We start from the raw sequence: 8451 nt of genomic DNA, 5'->3' as shown, positions 1-8451 counted from the left end.
GCGCTACGGCATAGCGCTGGCAATGATACAGATTGTGCATACTGTCCTGAGATAGCAGTATATCCAGGCAAATAAACCAGTTGACTCATCTGAACTTAGTCTTTAGCTTGCTTTCCTAATCTCTTGGGTACCCTGTAGGTGAAATTATGCTCCGTGCAGACAGGCATATTGATATTAGGGTCTATCGAATGAGGTTGTTGCGTGCCCAGCTTAACCTGCGAGACAAAAAAATGTGACGTTCTCGCGGGTAAATGGCTGGAGCGGTGTGCAGCGCAATGAAGGCTCTTTGACGAAACAGTCTGACATAACGTTGTCTGCCACACAGTATTGTGGCAATTCATGACATATAGTAACCATTAAAAAATTCCAGTGACAATTCAAGATGGTCACGTGGCGAAGGCCATTACGTTCAACCAACGTGTGTTTGAATAATTTTAGGAATGCACGAAATCACGGCTGGGCAGTGAACTTATTGATGGTATCAGGTGATGTCTTTCTGAGTTTTTCGGAGTTTGTTCATTTTATCCTAGCATCATCTATTTCTGGTGCCGCTCGTGGCACATGACACTACAAGTGAAGAAGAGCAACCTCGTGTCTATCGCACTGCCTACCCACATTTTACTCTTATAACACTCGCTTCTGTGTAGTTGAGTTAGGAGCTATGTAGCATATATTTTGGCGTTGACATCATAGGTGATGGAATATGCATAAAGACTTTGCTGGGCCAAGCGCTGAGTTAGCTACCTGCGTGAAAATTTTCTCTCCACCACAGCTGCTATGGAACAATTCCTTTGAAAAACTCCTTGCTCTTACAAATTGTATAGGTTCATAGGTTCATTGGGCTAAAGCCTCATCCAGGAACTCATTTCGTTTTATGTGTTGTACAGTGACATTAACTAAAAATAAAGAAAACTTTGTTTCTAGCTAGCTGGAGTAACGGGCGCCAATCAATTCACAATATTAGATCATGGTTTTCATTTGAATGGGGTTGAACAAACCACAATAGCAATGACCCTCTGAGCCACGCTGTTGCACAGGATTTCCGATAAAATTTTCACAGCTCGAAGTTCTTTAAACTGCATCTAAATCTGAACACACAATGTTTCTTCTTTTTTTCATTTTTTTTTTGTGATGACGTGATTGGGATTCGGCCTCCGTGACCTGAAATGGAACCTCCAACCTCGTGCTCGACAGCAGATTGTGTTTCCCCGTCTGGTCTGTAATATTATGTTTCCTCAACTTCGGAACATAATGTAGATATTAGAACCAATATTATTCAGAGGCAAATAAAAGAGGTCCATTTATCTGTAAGAACTTCCTATGAAATACCAGTGTGTCTACCATGATCACTACTTCAAGATAATCTTCACCGGCCTCTAGCCGCAAGATCTCGCATCTCTATTTCCTGACACCTTCGGCCATGACAGCCCACACAATGACCCGCAGTAACGTGCAAAAGCAACTACGTGCACTGCAGCACAGTCGCTCCCTGAACTCTGAAAAAGTGGGTTTCATGTCACTAGGATTTGCAAAGGCTCCTAGAATAGCTGAAAGTTTGGGCAGCGGGTTGTCACAGTTCATCTACATTGTACTGCAATTATTTAGTGCTACGAAAGAAATCACATCAGGGTCCAACTACCGACTCTTCAGCAAAGTAGTACCGCTGGCTTTGAGCAGAAAGGTCAGAGGGGTGCAGGTTCTGCGTGCAACAGAAAAATGTTGAGAGCAAAAAATAGGCAGGTGTTCACCTCCGAAGTCAAAACAACAGCAAACTTTGCTCTAAAAAAGTCGCTGTTTCGCCCGATTCACCAAGAATCAATTGCGACAGCAAATTAGTGGAGAGCAATGCGAAATAAGGATAGTAAGCATAACCTATATAAACTTGTACACCCCCATAGGCATACTGTACTCGCGGGCAACTTTCTGTGGCTATGAAGGGAAAGCTACGGACAAGTGGCTGCTGCCCATGTGTTACCGCGCCAAGTAGTGCGGTAGCGTTTGACAGTGTTTTTGGTGGCTTGGAACAGTCGCTGAATCGACGCACGTGCGACGGCTGCACGTCTCCCCAGACGTGGCAGGGAAAAGCTGTAAAAAAATGAACCTTTACACTCAGTGGTGCGTTCTATCTCATTTCACTTTTCCTAATAAGCAGCTCATATTTTCTCTTCTCCAACCCAAATTACGGTGGATTAAAACGCAGGATTATTTTCAGAAGCGCTCTCACTTGTGAGAGCTCTGCATTCATAGCTTCCCTTGAGTAGCCACAAGTTTTCCAGTACAGCTAAATTAATAGCATGGTGCCACGCGCACACAGGCCAACATGAACACATCTTGTTCAATGACTGCGGCAACTCGTTGTCAACTCACTCGAGTCAGGAAACGCGGCAGCAGCAGCGAGCGAATTCACCTTCGTGCAGCTGTTCACATCAGCCACGTGACATCAGCTCAGCTAACCCTGGATATGCAAATCCAAAGCATGGTTTAGCCTGGTTATGTCTTGGTTTCACTTGGTTAACCTTTGATTTATCTGTAATTATTCTACTTAGGTATACAATCATAGTTGAGCCGAGGTATGATGGCTGTGCCTAGGTCGGTAGTTAGACATGGCTGTGATTATACTTGGGCAGACAGGCATCGTTCGACGCTGCAACGCCTGTTGTGCCACAGAGAAAGCACAAGTGCTAGGCATGCAAAGAGACGCCACGAAAATGTACAGCGTCGAAGCTCAAATGGACAGGGCGCACAGGGCGCACAGGGAGCGAACGCGGTCGTTACATTGACCTCGACGGTGCGACGCCTGTTGTATTCCGGACGCTCTCCAGTGAAGCAGCTCGCCGGGTGCTATCCGCGGGCTCATCAGACGCCGCTTGGCTACGACGGCTCAAAGCCTCCCGCGCATACTCAGAGAAGACGGCTCGGCCTCGCCCTCATCCATGGTCAAGCTCGAATTGACTAGGCGAGGGCGGCCCTCAGCCAGGCGCGCGCCGATTCACGCGCTCAGGCAGCGACCCAGCTGCGGAGACTGTGTGCGCCAAGCCGCCGGCGGCGGCGGAGCTCGGCGCGGCGAGGGAAGTGATGCGTTGTCAAGGTTACGACTGAGCTGCGGTCAAATGAAGGTCAAATTGCTGGCGACGGCGAAACTCGGTTCGACGCGGTTAGTAAATCTTGGGCTTTAAAAGGGAGCCTAGCATGGACTCTTCATCCATCCCAGATGGCTTTCAAGATGAAATGACCCGACCATGCCCGCGGGGCCGCCTGGGCCGCCCGGAAGAGAACGCCCCCCCCCCCCCCACCTCGCCACCTTTTCTACTTCCACCCGAAGCCTTAAGCACGATGAAAGGCGGCGCGCTTCCTCCTCGCTTTCGACCTTTGCATGGGCGAGATATCGGCGTCATCGCTGGCCTGGCAGATGCAGCATACACTGTAAACACAAATTGGCCCATACGGCCGTTTTAGCAGCTGATATGCCGTTTTTCCTCCCCAGCTTAAGATAGGTACTCCCACGAAAAGAAGTAAAATAAGCTAGAACTTTTATATTACCCCCGAGCTCATTTTAAGGGGCACTGCGGTTGTAAAATGGGGATGGATAGATGGATGGATGAATAACTTTCTTGAGGTCCATCGTTGCGTGCGATTAGTGCGCAGTAGGCTGCTCCCCCGTCAGGACAGAGAGGCCACGCCCCTGCGCCACGTCATGGGCCCGATGGACAGCCTAGAGCTGTGCTTCAAGGTCCGCGCTGCGTAGAGCTCGGTCCCACTCTACCTTGGTGGTCCTGGCACCGGGGTTTTCAGAAAATAACATTGGCGTGCGGTAGATTGGGAGTGTTGAAATATGCCTATATCTGGCACGAGCGAAATAGAGAAAAGAATAACTCAGCCTTGGAGCAACAATACTGTCAGCCCCAGCGACACTTTCAGTAAAATTATTTCTACAGTAAGATTCGAAATATCCCGCGCAATGTGTGTCCGCGCTGTTTTACTGCTCGGAGTAGCCGTGCCTTGGCGCTGCAGAGGACGCCAAAGCCGAAACAATTCGCGGAGGAGGACAGGACTTCGGAGCGCGCACGCGCGCGTTGATAGTGACCAAGCAGCCGCCATTACGAGCACCGGCGCATTCTTCTACCGTTGTTGATGCCTCTCACAGTTTTGAACCCCCAAGACTCCACCGTAAGTGACTTTGAACGACCATTGCACGTTCTACGTGTGTGTATGTGTTCTAATTGAGGAGGCGCGCTGGTTTGACTTATTGAAGGCCTCAGTGCAACATGGCGCGACAGCTGGCCGTTCAGAACCATTTTGCACGATCGAGTAAAATGGTTCGACTGGTCGAGCTTGTTCGAGCTTTGTCGTATTCGGGGCGACTTTAGTGCTTATGGTGAAGCGAGAGTACGTAAAAACCATGATTTTAGATGATGAGGGACTTTGCCGCGTCTTTAATTGGAAAGCTTTGAGCGTTCGACATGTTCCCCGAAGCAAGAGCCACTTACAGAAAAGTTACCTGCAGTGCGAGGTGAGCTAAGCTTCGCCTCCTAACCGCGGCCTAAAAATGTGGCGACTCGCCAAGGTTTACTGCGGTGCGCGTGTGTGCGTGTTTGTACGGCGATCACTTCAGGGAGAACCGGCGGCATTTCTTTGTGCGCGGGATCTGCTAGCTGCCGCATACGTGGCGCCCATCCCCCTAGCTCGTACGATTGTGTGCAGTTGGTCGCTTACGAAGCGCGCGCTGTACAGATTTGCCGGTACGCTCCGTGCTATCGTCTGTGTCTCTTCGCGCCCACGCCGCTGATTGTGCAAGCAGGGCGCAATTGCGGCGCATAGCTTGGAGCGCCTGCGCCCGTCGACTTTGGTTTGAGAGCGACAAATATCGGCGGCGCGTGTTCTTAAAAGCGTGCTGTGAGCTTCCAACGGCACTACCCGTCAACGCCGCGCTAGCTGCCGATGAGGGTAATTGAGATGGTTGTGTTAGGTCTTTAAGAAACTATATAGTTAGCATACTGCTTGGCGGCGACACGTGTTCTGCTTCGGTTCAGATTACTGGATATGCCGTCACTTGACCCTCAGCGGCCTGAGAAGTTTAGTACCAGTGGTACCGACACCTCGGCGGGCTGAAAAAGGTGCGGTGTTCGTGACGAGATATATCAATTTACGCGATAGCGTTGCCGGCGATAGGTCGTACGGGCGCGTCGCTCGGTGGCTGCGTTCTGTGCTGAGGCCGCGACTACGCGCCTCCCGTGCAACTACTATGCTATATATAATAGTCGGTGCTTGGACAGTACTGTTATTTGATAACCGCCTAAGTGCACTAGATGCCTCGATTTGTTTAATGTTTAATTACTTTGCTGCTACAACACTGGGTACAAGAATCAGTTTTGATTACTAGGGGCCGATTTCACCACGAATTGTTCCGCTTTTCAGCTCAGTATCACATCACACTTCTCAGCGTCATACTATATTGCACGATTATTATTAACAAAATATCTGCTACTGGTGAAAAAAAAGCTGACCGATCAACCCGTATCTGTAAGACAAGTGTTCTTGAAGTCCGCCATTGTCTATTATAAAGAGAAATACTACTTTGGTAATCAGTGTCAGTAACGCTCATAAATATGCATCCTTTTGTGTGAAATAATTTGTATTTGAAGCCGTTCGTTGTAGGGGATCAGTGAACATTTCATAGCTGAAGTGCATGAGTTGGGCAAAGGTTTTAGTTTGTAAACAGCAAAACCATTAAGATATAAAATTTTGGCAAGCTTTGTTTAACAATAAGCTGAACAACATACAAAACCCAATGTAGCAGTGAAAGTAATCCAATATAAACTTGCGACCAGCTTTTTCGCGTTCTATGGGATTATTCTAATATCTAATTTTTCTCCTTTGTTTAAGGACTGTGGCTGCCGCCGCTTCATTGCCAGCTGTGAGGATGAAGCAGCTTCATAGGCGGACATCAGACGCCTTCCAGCAGTTTCCCTTTTCAGCAATAGAGGACTTGGTATGCTCTTACCAACAATTAACTTTTTTTACTTTCTATGTTTCCCGAGCAATGGCTAGTTTAGCTGCTTCACTTGTAGTAAGAGGCTTCAATGTAGTAATTGGTGTGGCGCCTGTTCCATGGGACACTGTGTGCAGGTTGTGCCACGTAACTTTAGCAAACATTAAATATATGCAAATGCCAGCTATCTGGACAGAACCTAGACAATGTTGTTTGCTGTCGCTTGGAAATGCTTGTATTTTTTACATTCTGCCTAAAAACAAATTATTCTTAATTAATCAATTTCTCAAATATTATACTTAGATTATAAGCGTCCATTAGGAAATTGTAGAGGAACATGAAAAATTCCCAGTACAGCTTTCTTTGCCTCAATATGTGCTGCATAATGTATTTTTCACAGGATGAAAGAAGAACGAAAATAACCGCAAAGTACCTGGAACAGCCAGTCCTGTGGCAGTCTTATATTTGAGGGCTTGCCCTGTATAGGCATGCGTGTTCCAGTAAGAAAAGGATACTGAAGGAGCCCAACATGACGTATTTCAGGACAAGTGTATCAAGTAAATTACTATGTGACAATAAAATAAAAGACTGAAGCGACAAGACTGTGCACAGTAGAAGTATTATTATTATTATTATGCAGGTGTGTGCATCAGCATAACGGGGGGGGGACGAGAACCTTGTGCAAGCTTATAAAAATATTCATTAGGTTTCTTTCTGCCACATTATTGTAATTGTTCTGTATCACGTTATTATTGCAAAAACGTGCTCTCTAGTAATGCACAATTAAAAACACAGTTCAAGTACATCATTTGCTTGCACCTTCACATCCGTAGCAACATAGAGAGGCATGGTTAAAAATTTTTTTTGGTTCTCTGACCTTCTTTCTAGGTCCGTCTCATGTTTCCTGAGCTTCTTAAAAAAGCATCATAGACACCTTCCAGTGTTTACAGGCAGCTTGAGCATGTTGAGCCAGATTGTAGAAAAGCCGAAAAGTTAGCAGTGGTGTCCAATAAATGAAGTTTCTTGCATGATGCATTGTGCTTAGTACCAATTACACTAAGTTATCACTTAAACGAAATCTTTGTTTTCCACGTATGTGTTATTTAACTTGCATACAAATAACCGCACTTTTTAATAGAGTTGCTAATTCTCTAAGTTCGGTGTTGTGAAATGCATGTACGTTGGACAGCATAGTGTTTGGCCTTCAGCTGAAGGTAGTAGTGGCCCATTTGCATGCAAATAAAATAGCATTAAGACAAATGTCAGAAGACAAGTGATAAGACGATACAGCGATGTAGCAAAATTTACTCATAAGCTAATTGTTTGAGGCAATGTTTAGGAAAGTGAGCAAAATTGTAAGATTGTGCTTATGTGATAAACAGTAGCTATGTTTCAGCCGCATGGCCTTTTACCGCCATGTGCCATAACAGTTCGATATTTAACACTATAAAACTATTTGCCCTATTCATGTCCAACTGCCCTAAAATTCCACAATTTTCGTTGCTTGCACTATGAAGGTTTAGGCAGGGTCTTGAGTCACTGCCAGAATTAAATTTATAGCTTTAGCCGTCCTATATGTGATAACAAAAAGCATTTGGAACCAGGTGACTTATGTAGTATGCTAAATGTGCGTATCAGAAGAGTCACTTATATTTTCATTGTAAACGTGTATAAAGTGTATATGCACACATATCGAAGTCATAGACTGCGCAATCTTAATCGGAGGTGTTATTGCGTGAAGATAGGTTTTTCTGTAAGCATTTTCTAGAATTAGCAGTACATTAAGGCGTACTGAAGCTAAGATAAAAATATTGTTAAAGTAAAATGGGTAAAGCACATCCTTAAGGGTCTTAAGCACATTTGGATGACTTTACAGCATGTAGTAGAACACGAATGGGAACTGAGTAGCTTGATTTTTGTTCGTTATTACCACATGGCACCATCAAAGAATGAAGACAAAAGAAAAGAGGAAGGGGAGTGAAGTGGACCAAAAGGCAACTCGCTGCTGATGGGAGCTGCATTCACATCTGCGTGATGCATGCAATCTTTGATTGAGTTATAGCAGCAGCTCTCCTCCTGCTCACTTTGTTGCACATTTGTGTTTTGTGTGTACTAAGTCTGGCCCTGGAAATGTTAGGCAGTGCCACTCGTGGCCTTGCTGCTGGATTCAACACACCCTTATAACCAAAAGTGTATTGTATTATGTGAACCTAAGTTACGCCGATACCGAAATCCACACTGACGCCAATAGCCTAGGCCAGTGGCCTAGGCCTCGGTGCCGTCATAGTCCAGAGGAAAGACGGACTTGAAAGGGTGATATCTTATGCTAGCCGGTCGCTGTCAAAAGCGGAAGGCAATTATTCTACGACGGAAAAGGAATGCCTCGCCATCATTTCGGTTACAGCGAAATTCCGCCCTTACCTATATGGAAGGCCATTCAAAGTGGTCAGCGACCATTTAAA

The sequence above is a fragment of the Dermacentor variabilis genome, chromosome 8, assembly GCF_050947875.1.
Source record: "Dermacentor variabilis isolate Ectoservices chromosome 8, ASM5094787v1, whole genome shotgun sequence".
Classification (NCBI taxonomy): Eukaryota; Metazoa; Arthropoda; class Arachnida; order Ixodida; family Ixodidae; genus Dermacentor; species Dermacentor variabilis.
Note: the sequence above shows the minus strand (reverse complement) of the source record.